At 38.9% G+C, this 17,967-nt stretch overlaps 2 non-coding genes across 2 annotated transcripts; both read right to left on the bottom strand.

Annotated features, from left to right (window-relative positions):
• Nucleotides 1–1,644: 1,644 nt before the first annotated feature.
• LOC121217256 (small nucleolar RNA R71) lies at nt 1,645–1,750 on the bottom strand. Its single transcript, XR_005913368.1, has one exon. It is a non-coding gene; the product is annotated as a small nucleolar RNA R71 (small nucleolar RNA).
• Nucleotides 1,751–13,998: 12,248 nt separating this feature from the next.
• LOC121217608 (small nucleolar RNA R71) lies at nt 13,999–14,105 on the bottom strand. Its single transcript, XR_005913756.1, has one exon. It is a non-coding gene; the product is annotated as a small nucleolar RNA R71 (small nucleolar RNA).
• Nucleotides 14,106–17,967: the final 3,862 nt, after the last annotated feature.

Below are 17,967 nucleotides of genomic sequence, written 5' to 3'. Positions count from 1 at the left end.
GTTCTAGTGAAATGGAAGAATTCTCGAGATGAAAGTGACTAGTTAGTAAGTGTTGTGGAACGGATAATTTGTACTGGTATGTACTTAACCCTCGGGTTGAGACTTCAATATAACAATAATATGGTAAGATCATGAATGAGAAATATGATATGAATGTTTTGGTGATATTATGCAAATGTGGACTTCGTATTATTGTATGGTTATGTTACTTGCTATTTACATGTAAACTTACTAAGCATTTATGCTTACTCCCTCCCTTCCATTCCTTGTAGTTTTGACAAGCCGGCTTGGAGATCAAGATGGTCGGAGGCACGTTCACACTATCAACAGACCATCTCGGTATAGTGGCTTGCATATTTTGGGAATATGGCATGTATAGCATTATAATCCTTTTGTGTATATAATCTTATGATATGGTGAATGAGTGATGTGGAAATTCTTGTTGATGATTAGCTATTGGAATGGCTAATCAAAATTTATATTTAGTGTTATGTATGCTTAATGTATTACCTACTCCATGGAAAACCATAAAATGGTGAAATTGACTATAAAATAGTGTCATACAGCAGTAGTGACGTGAATTTGAAAAATCACTAAAAATAGTAGAAATAGAATTAGATGATGAATAAAATATGTAATTGAATTTTAATGAATCTATTTTTATGTGGAAGAAACAAAATAGGTAAAAAAGTTGTATTTTATGAGATATTTACGTTTTGGTGAAACAGGGTCAGAGCAATTTCTGGATCCCCTATTATGACTTTATAAATTCACCATAAATTGTGTAAAAATAATAAGGACTCAAATTTTATATTTATGGATTCCTTATTAAGTCTATTTTTAATAGAAACAAACGTAATAGTCATTGGATCTCTGTACAGGAAGAAATTTGATTCATAGTGCACAGGGGTTAGAGTACCTGAACCCTGAAACAAGGGAGACTTTAACTAATAAACTGTACTAATTGGACGAACCAAAAATTCTAAAAAAAATTAGTAAGTAGATGTCTGAGTCTAGTTTCATAAAAAATTTACGGAATTGGATTTCGAGTTTTTTAACTCGAGATATGATTTTTTTAGCGACTGTGACATAGTTAGCCAGCTTGTCTAGAAACTCTAAAATAAATTGTTTAAGCTGTTTAATTAATGAATTAAGTCCGTTAACACCTCGTGCTTGACTCCGGCGACGGTCTCGGGTACGGGGGCGTTACAAGATGGATGAAAACCAAGGCAATCATCTACCTCCTGTAATTGTGGCTAATCAAAATCCTGCTCCACGCACTATGTATGATTATGCTAAACCTTCTTTAACAGGAACTGAATCCAGCATAGTTAGACCTGCTGTAGCTGCAAATACTTTTGAACTGAAACCTAACACTATTCAGATGATACAGCAGTTTGTTCAGTTTGATGGTTTACAGGATGAAGATCCCAACGCTCACTTAGCAAACTTTCTAAAATTTTGCGATACATTTAAAATCAATGGCGTTTCTGATGATGCCATACGTTTTCGGTTGTTTCCCTTTTCACTGAGAAACAAAGCTAAACAGTGGTTGAACTTGTTACCACGAGGGTCAATTACTACTTGGGAACAAATGACCGAAATTTTTTTTACTAAAATACTTTCTGCAGGCTAAAGCGGCTGAATTACGTAATGATATCTCTTCTTTTGTACAGATGGATTTAGAAACACTTTACGATGCATGTGAGAGATGCAAGGACTTATTGAGAAGGTGCCCTCACCATGGGTTACCGCTTTGGCTTCAAGTACAATCATTCCACAATGGTCTGAATCCCTCGACTCGGCAAATAGTTAACGCAGCTGCTGGTGAAACCGTCAACAAAAAACACCGGAAGATGCCTATGAATTTATAGAGGAGTTTTATAGAGGAGATGTCATTGAATAACTATTAGTGGCAAGTTATGAGGACAAAGCCAACGAAAATAGCCGACATTTATAACGTTGACTCAGTTACTATGCTGTCAAATCAGGTAGAACTTCTCAATAAAAAGATTGATGGTTTACTTGGTTCTACGCAAGTACATCCAATAATGAAGTGTGACTCAAGCGGAGGAGGTGTGCATACAGAATATCAATCCTTCAATCCTACAACCGAAGAGGAACAAGTCAACTATATGGGTAACAATAACTTTAGAGAAGAGGAACAAGTCAACTATATGGGTAACAATAACTTTAGATCTCAAAATAACCCATACAGTAATACTTATAATGCAGGTTAGAGGAACCACCCAAATTTCTCCTGGGGTGGTCAAGGGAATCAAAAGCCACAAAATCCTCAGGGTTTTCAACAGCCACCTTATCAACAAGAGAAGAAACCAAACCTTGAAGAGACGCTCTCTAAATTTATCTTGGTGTCAGAAACTCATTTCCAAAGACAACACTTAAGAATCAACAAGCATCAATCCAAGGGCTCGAAACTCAGATAGGCCAACTATCCAAACTAATCTCCGAACGACCACAAGGTAGCTTACCAAGTAATACTGAACCTAATCCGAGGGAACACCTCAACGCCATTAGTACTCAAGATAAGGAACGATTCATTGCACTTGAGCCAGAATTACAGCAAGACAACACGATGAACAAAGGTCGAGAAGAGGTAAGCAATGATGATCCTAAACAGGTAAGTACGGATTATAAACCTCGTGTACCATATCCTAATGCGATGAGAAAAGACAGAACAGAAGAACAATTCGGTAAGTTCGTCAAACTCTTAAAGAAATTACATATTAACTTAGCTTTATTGAAATTCTTTCGCAGATGCCCAACTCAGCAAAATTCTTAAAGAAACTTCTGACCAATAAGCGAAAATTAGACGCTACATCACATGTAGAACTCAATGCAGTCTGCTCAGCTATTCTAAAGAATAAACTACCTAACAAATTGAAAGATCCAGGGAGTTTTACAATTCCTTGATTAATTGGTAGTTTATCTGTGAATAATGCTTTAGCTGATTTAGGGGAAAGTATAAATGTTATGCCTTATAAAATGTTTAAACGACTAGGTCTCGGTAAACCCAAACAAACTAGGATGAGCATTTAATTGGCTGACAAAATAGTTAGATTTCCTAAGGGTATTATTGAAGATGTTCTCGTTAAAATTGACAAATTTATTTACCAGTAGACTTTGTCGTCTTAGACATGGATGAGGATAACGAGGTACCTTTAATTTTAGGACGACCCTTTTTAGCAACTGCCAGAACCATTATTAATGTAGGCACAGAAGAGCTAACACTTCGTGTAGGTGACGACGCAGTAACACTTCAAGCACGCGACTCAGTCAAAACCGCTAAGACTCAAGATAATGCCATAAAACCTGTCAATGATAAAATTAATATTCAATCGTCCTTGCAGGAACCTTCTCGAACCAAGACAACAGAGACAGTGCACTACTATAATGTAGAGAATAAAGACGCCCATGAGGAACGAAGGCTTCGGATAGAGGAGCTAGACGAATAGAGAGTACATAAACCAAGAACACACGATAAACCGAAATTACGCCAGAATGAGTTCGATACCTCTCCAAATCAACTTAAGGTTGGCGATAAAGTCTTACTAGAAGCCGCAGATCCTCACATTGTCACTATCACACCGAATGAGGAAATCCCTCTTACGGTACTCAGTATTTTCCCATTTGGTATAGTGGAGGTGAGTCATCCCAAGTTCGGCACTTTTAAGGTAAACAACACCCGATTAAAACCTTATTTTGATGAGATTGATAGCAAAAATGAGGAGCATGAACTTCTCGAACCACCCTGAGCATTCATTAAAGAGGTAAGTCGAGCTTAGACTATAAATAAGCGCTTCTCGGGAGGTAACCCAAGCACTGACATATTTTGATTTCTTTATTTTTTATTTCTAACATTTAAATCATTAACTTTATCTTTGAATAACAAATTTTTTCAGCACACACGGCCAGGCACACGGGTGTGCCTAAATCCGTGGCCAAACAGGGGAAGAAACACGGCCGTATGGTAGTAGGACATGATTTCCCCAAAACACGGGATGTGATAAATCCCCACGACTGTATGACATGGCTGTGGGTGAACTTGATAGATGAACATGAGAGTGAGAATAGAAAAACACAAGCGTGCCAGAGGTAAGGCTCGATTCTGTTTCTTCGACACGGGTGCGCGACACGCCCGTGCCGATAAGTCGTGGACAACAATACATGGGCGTGGTACCCTAACACACGGGCGTGGGATAGTAGCCGGGCATGACCTAAATTGAAAAAATTTGAAAAACACGGGCTCACTTTTAGAGTACACGGGTGTGGCCCTTGGCCGTGTGGCCTCCCCTATATAAGTAAATCACTGTTTATTTTCTTCTTCCTTTCAAAACCCTAGCTGAAATCTGCCCCTCCCCACTCTCTAATCCCTATTCCGGCCACCATTCCACAGATTCTCACTTCCTCAACCCCCAAACCACCCTAAACTCTACTCCACTTGCATTAATCCTCACTTTCCCCTCTCTTTTCCCTCTATTTTTCCTCCACACGGCTGTACCCCCATGCCATACGCCCGTACTCGCAACCAACACGCTCGTGCGCCACCCTACAACAGTTTTTGGTTCACTTTGTCAACCTTGTTTTTCCAATTTGTGTTGCTACATTAGTATTTTATATGCTTTACAAAGATATTGTTAATACTACCAATTTGTTCTAATTAAATTAGGAATTTGCTTTAGTATTCTCTAAATTTAAATTGTTTCAACTATTAAATAGCATACATTAGTTTTAATATTCTTGCTTAACCGATGATGTATTTTTGATTTCTGTAAATAATCATATAAAATTTTCACCTCTCTCTTAATATCATTAAAATGTTAACATATCTTGAAACTACTATATCAATGCTCATACATTTTCAGGTACATTATATCATCATCGAGGGGCAAGAAGGCCGCGATCCCATCCTCAAAGAGACGTAGGGGACCAGGTTCTTCCTCGGTACGTGCTACAGCTGAAGTTCTGCACCCATTCCTTGAGTTTTAGCAAGCTTCGCAGGAGGAGCTATTTCAGATACTAAGCGCGCGACCCCTCACTACAGGTCGCTGCATCGACTGGGCTGCCGTGGAGCAAGTCCAGCTAGCTGATGCCATCCGAGCCCTCCTGTCCACAGACCAATAGGAACAGTTCTTCGTTACTACCGAGCCCACTTATTTAGAGCTAACTTTAGAATTATGCTCTACTTTTAATTTACAGGCGGTGATGACGAACAATGACGACCCCGGCACTATTCACTTCCAATTAGGCGGTTTAGTTAGCGTGATGAGGACATGAATGCACTACCATGCAATATCCATATTTCTCCCTCCTTATGCTGGAAGGCTTTGGCACCACTCTCTTCCACCTACGACCCCAGTCAGTCGAAGGCCTCAGCTCTGGCCCCTTCCCTATGCTATCTCCATGTCATATTGGCACACACCTTGACCGGAAGGAGAGAGAGCACCGGCATCGTCAACACCCACGACGCCCACTATTTATGGTGCATGGCGAATGCACATATGACTGACTTGGCATACTTCATCGCCTTCGCCATTCGCTGTCAGATCGAACGGCATCAGAAGGGAGTAATCTCTATCGGCCCCTACGTGACGCGCCTTGCCAGACACTTTGGCCTCCTCAACACTGTGGCCCAGTCATCAACGCTTACACTGATAGGTCAGATGTCCCCACAGGGCATCACGACTATGTTACACATGAGGATGATTGAGCGCTGACGTGGGACCGATCCTCCTCAGTACCGTCTCTCTCATGCCATTGACGAGGAGGATCTAGAGGACATTCCTGATGATGTTCCCCCACATCACGATGAGCCTTCTACCATGCCACCTAGGGAACGACCAATTCATATGGCTGCTTCATTTGCACACCTTTTCGATCGACTCGCTCACTTCGAGCAGTACTACACTATACAGTTCGAGATGATTCATGAGCGAGATCGGCGATGTGATAGACAGATGGACGACATGCAGGCCATGATGTAGCAGTTGTGCTAGCACTTCCACATCGCCACCCCAGCGCCACCACCTAAGGGACCCACTACGAGGATCATTAAATCCTCTTATCCTTTTATTTTTATTTTTATTTTCACTTTTATTATTTTCTTTTGAAAGATATATCTATATTAGTAAATTTTACTTTCTCCATTTTTCTGGAATTTCTAACAAGTAATCCCACTACGCTCTCTTCCACACCGACTCTTGATAAGCTCTTCATGATTCTATAGACTTCTAAGCAAAGTTGCTAGAAATATCTTACGAAATAAGGAAACAAATGGGGAACAATACCTCATGAGTGCCATGTTCAACGACCCAGTTTCTTCATCTAGCCAAGAACAGTGACAACTACCACTTTCCCCAAAAACTCCAGCCTCAGAATCAAGCTCTGCATCCATAGACTAGGGAGTTTCACCTCCTTCCCTCTTATGATCTTCTTTATTTTAAAAAGTCTATCTTTGTACATTGAGGGCAATGTACATCTTAAGTGTGGGGGGGTGAACATGAACATGATACCTAACTTTTTGCATTATTCTCGAATCCCTGAATTTGATCTTGTGCTTAAGTGATTTTCTCATAATCTTGATCTAATGAATTCTGATTGATCTATAATTATTGTTGATATGTCATGAATTAGGCCATGCGAATTATGCATGATTATTTGATTATAGGACATTAGAGAATCGAGCATGATAAGTTAATATTTTGAGAACTAAAATTTTTTATTTTCCTAAATTGATGTATTATCTTGAAATCTTAAGTATACATGAATGACATCACAAAACCCAAATTTTTGGTGAGATTTTTTAGTCTTTTGAGCATATAGCTTTCTTTCTTGCTCACTTCTTTTGTGGTTTGAGTGTGTCAACATTGAACTATTATTCTAGAACTTGCTTTGATTATACATGTCGAGATCACACGTATGATTTGATATACTGAGATGATAAAGGCACTTAGGATTTAACCTACTTACTCCATAAAAAGCCTTCCCACATAATTAAACCATTAGTGAACCCCCTTGAGCCTATTAACCTTTTTATTGATGAACCCTCATCATTAACCCATTAACCTATGATTGTTGAAATCCTCTTACTTAATTTACCCTTTTTATCGAGATTGAATTTAATATTGATTACCTCACTATGTTCACCATTTTTTTGTTACTGAATCATGAAGTATGATTTCTATATTGTATTGATTTGTTTTTAAAACACACACAGACACACACTCAGTAGTATTATTGTAATCCTCAGCAAGCTAAAGTTGTCATGAAAAAAAAAAGAGAGCTCATATAATATTGTCCTAGATATTTGTGTGTGATTCAGTAATTAAGTTTTTAATAGTGGGGTAATATATTGAAATTATCTCGATTCTAACCTTTTTCTCTTCAGCTTGTATCCATATCCGTAACCTAAACCCCGTTACAACCATACAAAGACATTTTGATTTGTGTATCATATCATTTACAAGTGGTGGAGATTTGATTTTCAAGCAAGCCTATGGTAATAACTCCTCATGTTAGACAGTCGAGTGCTTAATCTTGAACCTTAAACACTTTGAATGATTTGAGTGAATCTTTAGTGAGAATGTCATCTCTTGTATATTTAGGACTAAAGTTAATTACTTAGAGGAAGGAAATTACCTATGATTTTATTATCAAAATATTTGATTTAGATTGTTTAAGACTTTTAATGCCCCTATAGTTGAATTCTCACTATATGATTTTTCGTGAAATAATTTGTAGCATTATCAGTAAAGGATTATGTGATTGAAAGGAATGAATTCCAGCAGTAAATGAGAGTTTTGCTTGAGGACAAGCAAATGCTTAAGTGTGGGGGTATTTGATAAACGCCAAATTATACATATTTTTACCCTAAATACTTAGCATATTTATGGATGTTTATTACTAGATTTGTGGATTTTCGTGCTCTTAATCCAGTTATTCCATGTTTTGTACTCAAGAGAGCACCAAGAGTCAAACGGAGCCAAAAACGAGTCAAAAAGGGACAAAACGGACAAAATTGAGAAGATGACATGGCCTAAGCCTTGCCACACGGGCAGCTCACACGCCCGTGTCTTTCAAGGGTGTTGACTAAGGCTTGCACGATTCACATGGCCTGGATATTGACCCTACGGCCGTGTGCAATTTAACGGATCAAACACGGCCTGACAATCACGTCACACAACCGTGGCAGACGGGTGCGTCCATTTTTCAAGAAAGTTATATTTTACACGAAACAGGATACTTAGGGAGGAAGAAAGCCAATCCAAAGACTATATAAACACCCTAAGTTAAAGGGGCTCTCCTCCAGAACTTTTCTAGAATACAGAACCACACGCCGGGAATTACTTGAAGGAAGCCAGACGATCCATCCCAAAAGCCGAAGCTACTCAAAGATTGAAGATCTCTCTCAGAATTCCTTTAGGGGTTTTAGAGTTTTCTATATGTTTTGTTATTTTCATACTTTTGAGTTGTACTCTTATTTTATTATGAACTAAACCCCTTAGATACCTAAGGGGGTTGAAACCTATGATGGATCTTGTTATTATTATCTGAACTGTATGATAAATACTCGATTTGTTCTTAATTATGTGTTATTAATGCTTGAGTTAATATTCCAGGTATTAATTCATGATTTGATGTGCTTATGCAGAGGAGAAAAAGTCATTGTCTAAGAGTAGATTTGACATAATTAAGCGGAGTTGATCGAACGCCTAAAAATAGGGTTACGAGATTTTGCCGGATTAGGGTGAAACCTAATATGGGAGTCCATAGAGTGATTTACTACTTCCCTAGGGGTTTTAATTAAGAAGGAAATTTCAATTAATTCAACTGAGGGTTAGACTTTATTAGTCTTGAAAGAGATAATAATATAGGTTAGGGAGTCTCACGGATCAAGTCAAGTGAATAAATCGTTTGGTTCAGAGTCAGATAACAAGTGAAATCTAGGTGGATTCCTCCTTGGGTGTCGTCTTTATCAATTACTCTTCTTTAAGTCTTTTTCCAAATTTTCCCTTTGCTTTAGTTTAATTAGTTAATTAGTTTAGTTAATTAATTTAATAAACAATCCCTCTTTATTCTTAGGTTAAATAATAAAAAGATAGTTATTATTAGTACTTTTTGTTCCCTTGGGAACGATATCTCGGTTTTGCCATTACTATACTATTGTTCGATAGGTGCGCTTGCCTTTTTGTCGTGATAATAGTTAGTCTAGGTTTGATCTTCATTATAAATATTTATTACTTGCTACGAATCACGTGATCAAAAGAGAAGTTTGGGTTTTCCAAGTCTGAGGAAAGAGGCATATGTGAAGGGAATCACAAGGAAGACAACAGCAACAAGACAATGACAACGGCAACAATAGTGGTAATGGGAAACCACGAATTGGGAAGAAGAAACCCAAAAGGAAAATAGACAAGCTGAAATGCTTTTTCTATGACAGTCCACATATATTTATGAAATGTTCACAAAAATTTGCACTTAAGAAGCAGTGGTGGATAAGGCCTTGGGACTTGGTTCGAGCGCAAGGGGTGTCAAAGCCAAGGAGGCTGAATGGAAGAAGAAGCCAGTGGAGTGCTTCTTGTGTCATGGTCTGCATAGGTTGCGGAAGTGTCCGAGGAAGTCTGTCATCGAAGGGAACGATGGAGCAGACAAGGAGCCCAAGAAGCTTGGTTCGAGCAAGATAAAAGCCAAAGCTAATAGGGCAAAAAGGAACAAGTCTGTCATGGAAGGGAACAATGGAGAAGACGAGGAGTCCAAGAAGCTTGGTTCGACCAAGAGAAAAGCCAAAACCAAGAGGGCAAAGAGGAGCAAAAAGAAGTGAGTAAAGTGCTTCTTGTGTCGTGGTCTGCATGAGTTGTGTAATTGTCCAAAGAAAGTAGTAGTCAAAGGAAAGGCAATGTCCGAGCATGATGAGTCGTCAGAGGGGCTTCCACCCAAGGAAGAGGTGAGTTTGTCATTGAACTTAGAGAAAGAAGTTGTGATGAAAACAGTGAAGCTAGGACCAATGAGGCTCAAGTCGAGTGAAGCGTCGGAGTTGGCCGAGTCATCGAAAAGGCTTCCACCTATGGGAGAGGTGGGTGGTGCATCAGACTTAAACGAAAAAGAAGTGATGCATGTAGGACAGTTGACCAGAGTAAATGAAAAGGTACATTCCAAAAACTTTGATAGTGTGTTGCATTCTAACTTATTAACTTGGAAAGAATGTAGGGGCCCTTTTGAAGTTCTTGAGCAAGGAGGCCGAGAGACTGTGGGTGATAAACCGTAATTTATACATATTTTTACCCCATGCTTAATGCATTTTATGGATGATTTTTCCTTAGAATTGGTGAATTCGATGCTCCTAATGCCTTAATTTCATGTTTTAGCCAAAAACTAAAAAATGGGCCAAAGTACGAAATCAACATGGCCTAGACTTCCTCACACGGGCATACCACACGGCCATGTCAATCTGGCAGAATCAAAGCACGACTGACACGGGTGTGTCACACGGGTAAGTCCATACCGAGCCCAAGTTTAGTCCAAGTCAAAAAGGTCAATTTTAAGGGTTTTCAGGCATTCCAAAGCCTATAAATACACCCTAGAGGAGGAAGAAATGAGACGGAGAGAAGGAGGCAGGGAACTGCTCAAGGGAAGCCGATTGATCTATCTCAGAACCCGGAGTCACCATCAAGACTGAAGATCTCCCCTCAATTTCCCTTCAGGAGTTTTGGGTTTTCTTTATGTTTTGTATTCATTATTCTTTTGAGATGTTTTCCTTTTTAGTTATGAACTAAACCCCCTAAATACCTAAGGGGAATGAAACCTAAGACAAATCTTGTTATTATTTTCTGAATTGTATGATAAATATTTAACTTGTTCTTAATTATGTGTTCTTAATTCTTGTTTTGATATCCCCAGATACTGATTCAAGATAAGCTCTTATTCAGAGGAGGAATAGACCCTGTCTAAGAGTACATTTGTCATAATTAAGCGGAGTTGATTGCACGCCTAGAGATAGGGTGACAAGATTTTGCCGGATTAGGGTGAAATGTAATAAGGGGATCCATAGATCGAGTTAATGTAACCCTAGGGTGTTAATTAGAGAAAAGTCTCAATTATTCAATCTAGGGATTAGATGTTATTAGTCTTGAATAAGGATAATAACATAACTTAGGGATCTCTATGGAACAAGTTAAATAAATAAATCGTCCGATTCGGAGTCAGAATAACAAGTGAAGTCTAGGTGTATTTCTCCTTAGGTATTGTCTTAATTCAATTTTTTTCCAAAAGTAATTCCCCAATTCTAGTTTCTGTGAATTCTTAGATTAGTTAATTAGTTAGTTAAAACTAAACCACCTTATTCTTAGGCTAGATAATAAAAAGACAATCATTACTAGTACTTTTAGTTCCTTTGGGTTCGACGATTCGGTCTTGCTAAAACTATACTACTGTTCGATAGGTACACTTGCCTACATCGCGATAATAGTTAGTTTCAAGAATGATTAATTATAAATATTTAAAACTTACCTGTCACGAAAATCACGATCAAGTTTTTGGCGCCGTTGCCAGGGAACTAAGATATTAGGAACGCTCAATTTTTATTACTTTAGCCATTTATTTTTCTTGCAATTTAATTTAATTTAATTTAATTTAATTACTTTTTATTAATTTACTTTTTCTTTCTCTTGGCAGGTTTTTATAGTTTATGACTAGAAGAAACCCGACAGGACCACTACTCTTTAATGAAGAAATCGATCGCACAGTTTGTAGAACCTAAAGAGAAATAAGGCGAAGCTTAAGATACACATAGAACGAGCAAGAGGATGATACTAAACCCCCAACCAAAGAGATGGCTGAAAACCAAGACAATCAGCTACCTCCTGCAATTGCGGTTAATCAAAATCTTGCTCCACGCACTATGTATGATTATGCTAAACCTTCTTTAATAGGAACTGAATCGAGCATAGTTAGATGATAAACCGTAATATATACATATTTTTATCCCATGCTTAATGCATTTTATGGATGATTTTCCCTTAGAATTGGTTAATTCGATGCTCCTAATGCTTTAATTTCATGTTTTATACTTAGGAGAGCATAGGAGAGCGAAAGGAACGAGAAACGGGCCAAAAACGGAGAAAATGGGCCAAAGTATGAAATCAACACGGCCTGGACTTCCTCACAAGAGCAGACCACACGTCCGTGTCAAGTTGGCAGATTCGAAGCACGATTCACACGGGCGTGTCCCTGCCGAGCCCAAGTTGAGTCCAATTCAGAAAAGGCTAATTTTGAGGGTTTTTGGGCATTCTAAAGCCTATAGATACGCCTTAAAGGAAGAGAAAAAGAAGGGTACAGAGAGGAAGAAAGAAATTACTCGAAGGAAGCCGATTGATCAATCTTAGAAGCTGGAGTCACTATCAAGACTGAATATCTCCCCTCAATTTCCCCTTAGGAGTTTAGGGTTTTGTTTATGTTTTGTATTCGTTATTCTTCTAAGATGTTTTCCTTTTTAGTTATGATCTAAATCTCCTAAATACCTAAGGGGAATGAAACCTAAGACGAATCTTGTTATTATTTTCTGAATTGTATGATAAATATTTAACTTGTTCTTAATTATGTGTTCTTTATTCTTGTTTTGATATCCCAGGATACTGATTCAAGATAAGCTCTTATTCAGAGGAGGAATAGACCCTGCCTAATAGTACATTTGTCATAATTAAGCAGAGTTGTTTGCGCGCCTAGAGATAGGGTGACAAGATTTTGCCGGATTAGGGTGAAACGTAATAAGGGGATCCATAGATCGATTTAATGCAACCCTAGAGTGTTAATTAGAGAAAAGTATCAATTGTTCAATCTAGGGATTAGACGTTATTAGTCTTGAATAGGGATAATAACATAACTTAGGGATCTCTACGAAACAAATTAAATAAATAAATCGTCTGATTCGGAGCCAGAATAACAAGTACAGTCTAGGTGGATTTTTCCTTAGGTATTGCCTTAATTCAATCGTTTTCCAAAAGTAATCCCCCAATTCCATTCTCTGTGAACTCTTAGATTAGTTAATTAGTTATTTAAAATAAAACCCCCTTATTCTTAGGCTAAATAATAAAAAGACAGTCATTATTAGTACTTTTAGTTCCTTTCGGTTCGACAATCTAATCTAGCTAAAACTATACTACTGTTCGATAGGTACACTTGCCTGCATCGCAATAATAGTTAGTTTCAGGAACGATTAATTATAAATATTTAAAACTTACCTGTCACGAAAATCACGATCAAGTTTTTGGCGCCGTTGCCGGGGAACTAATGTAATAGAAACTCTCAATTTTTATTACATTAGCCATTTATTTTTCTTGCAATTTAATTTAATTTAATTATTATTTATTAATTTACTTTTTCTTTCTCTTGGCAGGTTTTTATAGTTTATGACTAGAAGGAACCTGTCAAGACCACTACTTTTTGACGAAGAAATCGATCGCACAGTTCGTAGAAACCAAAGAGAAATAAGGCGAAGCTTCAGATACATAGGGAACGAGCAAGAGGATGATACTCAACCCCCAACCGAAGAGATGGCTGAAAACCAAGACAATCAGCTACCTCCTGTAATTGCAGTTAATCAAAATCCTGCTCCATGCACTCTGTATGATTATGCTAAACCTTCTTTAACAGGAACTGAATCAAGCATAGTTAGACCTGCTGTAGCTGCAAATACTTTTGGACTAAAACCTAACACTATTGAAATGATACAACAATTTCTTCAGTTTGATGGTTTGCAGGATAAGGATCCCAACGCTCACTTAGCAAACTTTTTCAAACTATGCAAGACATGTAAAATTAATGGTGTTTCTGATGATGCCATTCATCTTTAGTTATTCCCCTTTTTCATTGAGAAACAAAGCTAAACAGTGGTTGAACTCATTACAACGAGGGTCCATCACTATTTGGGATCAAATGACCGAAAAATTTCTATTAAAATATTTCCCACCGGCTAAAACGGCCAAATTACGTAATGATATCTCTTCGTTTGTGCAGATGGACTTAGAAGCTCTTTACGATGCATGGGAGAGATACAAGGACTTACTGAGAAGGTGCTCTCACCATAGGTTACCGCTTTGGCTTCAGATTCAAACGTTACATAATGGCCTGAATCCTTCGACTCGGCAAATGGTTGACGCAGCTGCTGGCGGAACCATCAATAATAAAACACTTGAAGATGCTTATTAGTTTATAGAGGAGATGTCACTGAATAACTATCAGTGGCAAGTCTTGAGGACAAAACCAACGAAAATAGCCAGTGTTTATAACGTCGATTTAGTCACCATGCTCTCTAATCAGGTAGAACTCTTGAATAAGAAAATTGATGGTTTTCTTAGTTCTTTACAGGTTCACCCAGTAATGCAGTGCGAAGCAAGTGGAGGTGGATCAAGAAATTCAGAATACCAACCTTATGGCCACAACATGGATAACGAGCAGTTAAATTACATGGGTAATAATTCTCGATATCAAAACAATCCATATAGTAACACTTACAATGCAGGTTGGAGGAACCACCCAAATTTATCATAGGGAGGCCAAGGAAATCAGAGACCACCTCCAGGCTACCAACAACTACCCTACCAACAGGAAAAGAAGCTGAACCTTAAAGAGATGCTCTCAAAGTTTATATCGGTGTCAGAAACTCATTTCCAGAACACTAGGACAACACTTAAAAATTAACAAGTGTTGATCTAAGGGCTCGAAACTCAGATAGGCCAGCTTTCCGAACTAATCTTTGAAGGACCACAAGGTAGCTTTCCAAGTAATACTGAACCCAACCCAAGGGAACAACTCAACACAATTAATGTTTAAGATGAAGAAGGATTCGTTGAGCCTGAGGCAGAACCGAGGCAAGAAACTATGGTAAGCAGAGGCCAAGGTGAGGTAGGTCATAATAAAAACAAATAGTGAATATCGAATATAAATCTCGTGTGCCATACCTCAACGCGAGAAGGAAAGACCGCTCAAATGAACAATTTGGTAAATTCCTTAAACCTTTAAAAAAATTACACATTAACTTACAGTTTATTGAAGCCCTATCGCAGATGCCAAACGCAATGAAATTTTTAAAGGAGCTTTTAGCAAATAAGCGGAAGTTGGACGAGGCATCGCATGTGGAGCTAAACGCAGTTTGCTCAGCTATTCTCCGGAATAAACTACCTAACAAACTAAAAGATACAGGGAGTTTAATTCCTTGCTTAATTGGTAGTTTAGATGTTATTAATGTATTAGCTGATTTAGGGGCTAATATTAACGTCATGCCCTACAAAATGTTCAAACAATTAGGTCTTGGGAAACCCAAACAGACTAGGATGAACATTCAATTAGAAGATAAAACTATAAGATTTCTAAGGGGTATTATTAAAGATGTGCTAGTTAAAATCGATAAATTTATATTTCCCATTGACTTCATTTTTTTAGACATATAGGAAGATAGCAACATTCCTTTGATTTTAGGAAGGCCCTTTTTAGCAACTGCTAAAACGATTATTGATGTTGGCACAGGTGAACTCACACTCCGTGTGGGAGATGAAACAATCACCCTTCAAGCTCGCAATTCTGGCAACACATCAGAAATTAAAGGTGATCGTTTAACCCATTCTACTAAAACTGACAATATGGTGCAACCTACTTTGTAGGAAATGAGTTTGAAAGGAAGTACATGAGCCATTCTCAAGCAATGGTAGAGGATCTATTCATGAAGAACGAAGGCTACAAATCGAGGAGCTAGATGAATGGCGGACGCATAAACCAAGAACGCATGATAAACTAGAACTACGCCAGAACAAGCTCAACACCTTCCCACATCAACTTAAGGTTGGAGATAAAGTCTTATTAGATGCCACAAATCCTCACATTGACACTACCACACCGAATGAAGAAATCCCTCTTACGGTACTTGGCATTTTCCCATTCGGTACAGTCGAGGTAAGTCATCCTAAGTTCGGCACTTTTAAGGTAAACAACACCCATCTGAAACCTTATTTTGATGAGAATGATAGCAAGAATAAGGAGTATAAACTCCTCGAACCACTATGACCATTCAATGGAGAGGTAAGTCAAGCTTAAACTATAAATAAACGCTTCTCGAGAGACAACCCGAGCACTAACTGTATTAACTTCTTTAAAATTTAGTCTTCAACACCTAACTTACTAACGGAGCTCTTGAGTACAGGTTTTCCACAGAGACACGGCCAAGCACACGGGTGTGCTTAAAGCTGTGTGAAAATAGGGCAACGAATTTCCCAAACATAGGCTACGATAAAACATCTCGGCCGTACGACATGGCCGTGGTCGAACCTACCAAAACAACACGGGCGTGTGACACGCCCGTGTGGAAGAACTGTGGGTGAACCTGTTAAAACAGCACGGGCGTTCGACATGCCCGTGTCTAGCACCCATGGTCAAACCTGCTAGATTGACACGGGCGTGGGAGAAGCGAACAACGCCAAACACGGCTGTGCGACACGACTGTGTGCACCCATACCCCAAGGAACACGGACGTGTACTAAATGTTAGACATGCCCAAACTCAAAATTCGCGAATCACACAGGCTGAAATTGGGGAACACGGACGTGTTACCTGGCCGTGTGCCCCAAAATCTATAAATAGGCTGCACTATTTATTGTCTTCTTCACTCAAAAACCCTAATCCTAGCCGCTGCAAGTCTACACGCCCTCTCCGCCACGTCCGTGTGCCGCTTTCAACTTCATTCCTGTCGCTTATTCTTCCATTTTTTAGCGTTTGTTCACTCTTTTACCTTTAACTTCATGCATTTTTAATGCTATAATCTTCATGTATCTCACACTATGCTATCATTCAAGTTTCATTTCTTTTAAGATTAGTTATCATTCATTCCCCATGACATATTTTTTTATGAAACTCTCATGCCTTACTCACCTATTCTAAATCAATATTCATAGTTTTCAATTGTTTTTTGTTATTTACCATTACAACCCATGCTATGTGCTAAATTTATGCTCTGTATATTTCCATTAAATTCCTGGCCATTTTTACTCATATCACCATGCTAGTGCCACAAAAGTATGCCATTGAACTTATTGTTTTAGTTAGTTTTAGTAGTTGTGGCTGAAATTATGATTTTTATTTAAAAATTGTCCTCGTTTTACTTTGACCACTCATCAAGACGACTTGATGATTCTATTTGCAGGTACCATGTCATCTTCACGTGGTAAAAAGGTCGCTGTCCCTGCTTCAAAGAAAAGGAATGGAGCGTCATCTTCCTCGGGTCCTATCGAGGAAGTTCGTCACCCTTTCTTGAGGTTCCCCATCGGGCCCCAAGAAGAACTATTCCAAATACTCTGGGCCCGACCTTTAATTGCGGGCTGCTACATCGACTGGGCTGTTATAGAACAAGTTCAGTTGGCTGAAGCGATTCGACCCTCCTAACCACCGACCCTTGGGAGCTTTTCTTTGGGATCATCGAGCCGATGCATCTCGAGCTTACGATGGAATTATGCTCTACATTTCATTTTCAGACCGTGATGATGAACTTCGATGACCCCGGCACGGTCCAATTTCGCCTAGGAGGATTAGTCTGCCAGCTCAGCGTCCCAGAATTCCGTACAGCGCTGGGTTTATATATGGAGGAATTCAAAGAGGAGAATGACTTACATGCTCTCAACCGCCACATCCATTATTCTTTTTCTCAGTACTGGGACGTACTAGTACCAGGTGGGGCCACTTACAATCCTATCCCTCTAAGGCATCGACTTTCCCTCCATCTCTGAGGTACCTACACGCCATTTTGGCTCACACGATTACAGGCAAGCGAGAGAGCACCGGCGTCGTCAACACTCATGACGCTTACTTTTTATGGTCTATATCGCACGGGCACATTATCGACCTTGCCTATTTCATTGCCCTCGTGATTCAGCACCAGACGGAGTGGCATAGGAACGGGGTCATCTC

Source organism: Gossypium hirsutum, chromosome A02 (genome assembly GCF_007990345.1).
Source record: "Gossypium hirsutum isolate 1008001.06 chromosome A02, Gossypium_hirsutum_v2.1, whole genome shotgun sequence".
Lineage (NCBI taxonomy): Eukaryota > Viridiplantae > Streptophyta > Magnoliopsida > Malvales > Malvaceae > Gossypium > Gossypium hirsutum.
This window is presented reverse-complemented; position numbering and strand designations above follow the sequence as displayed.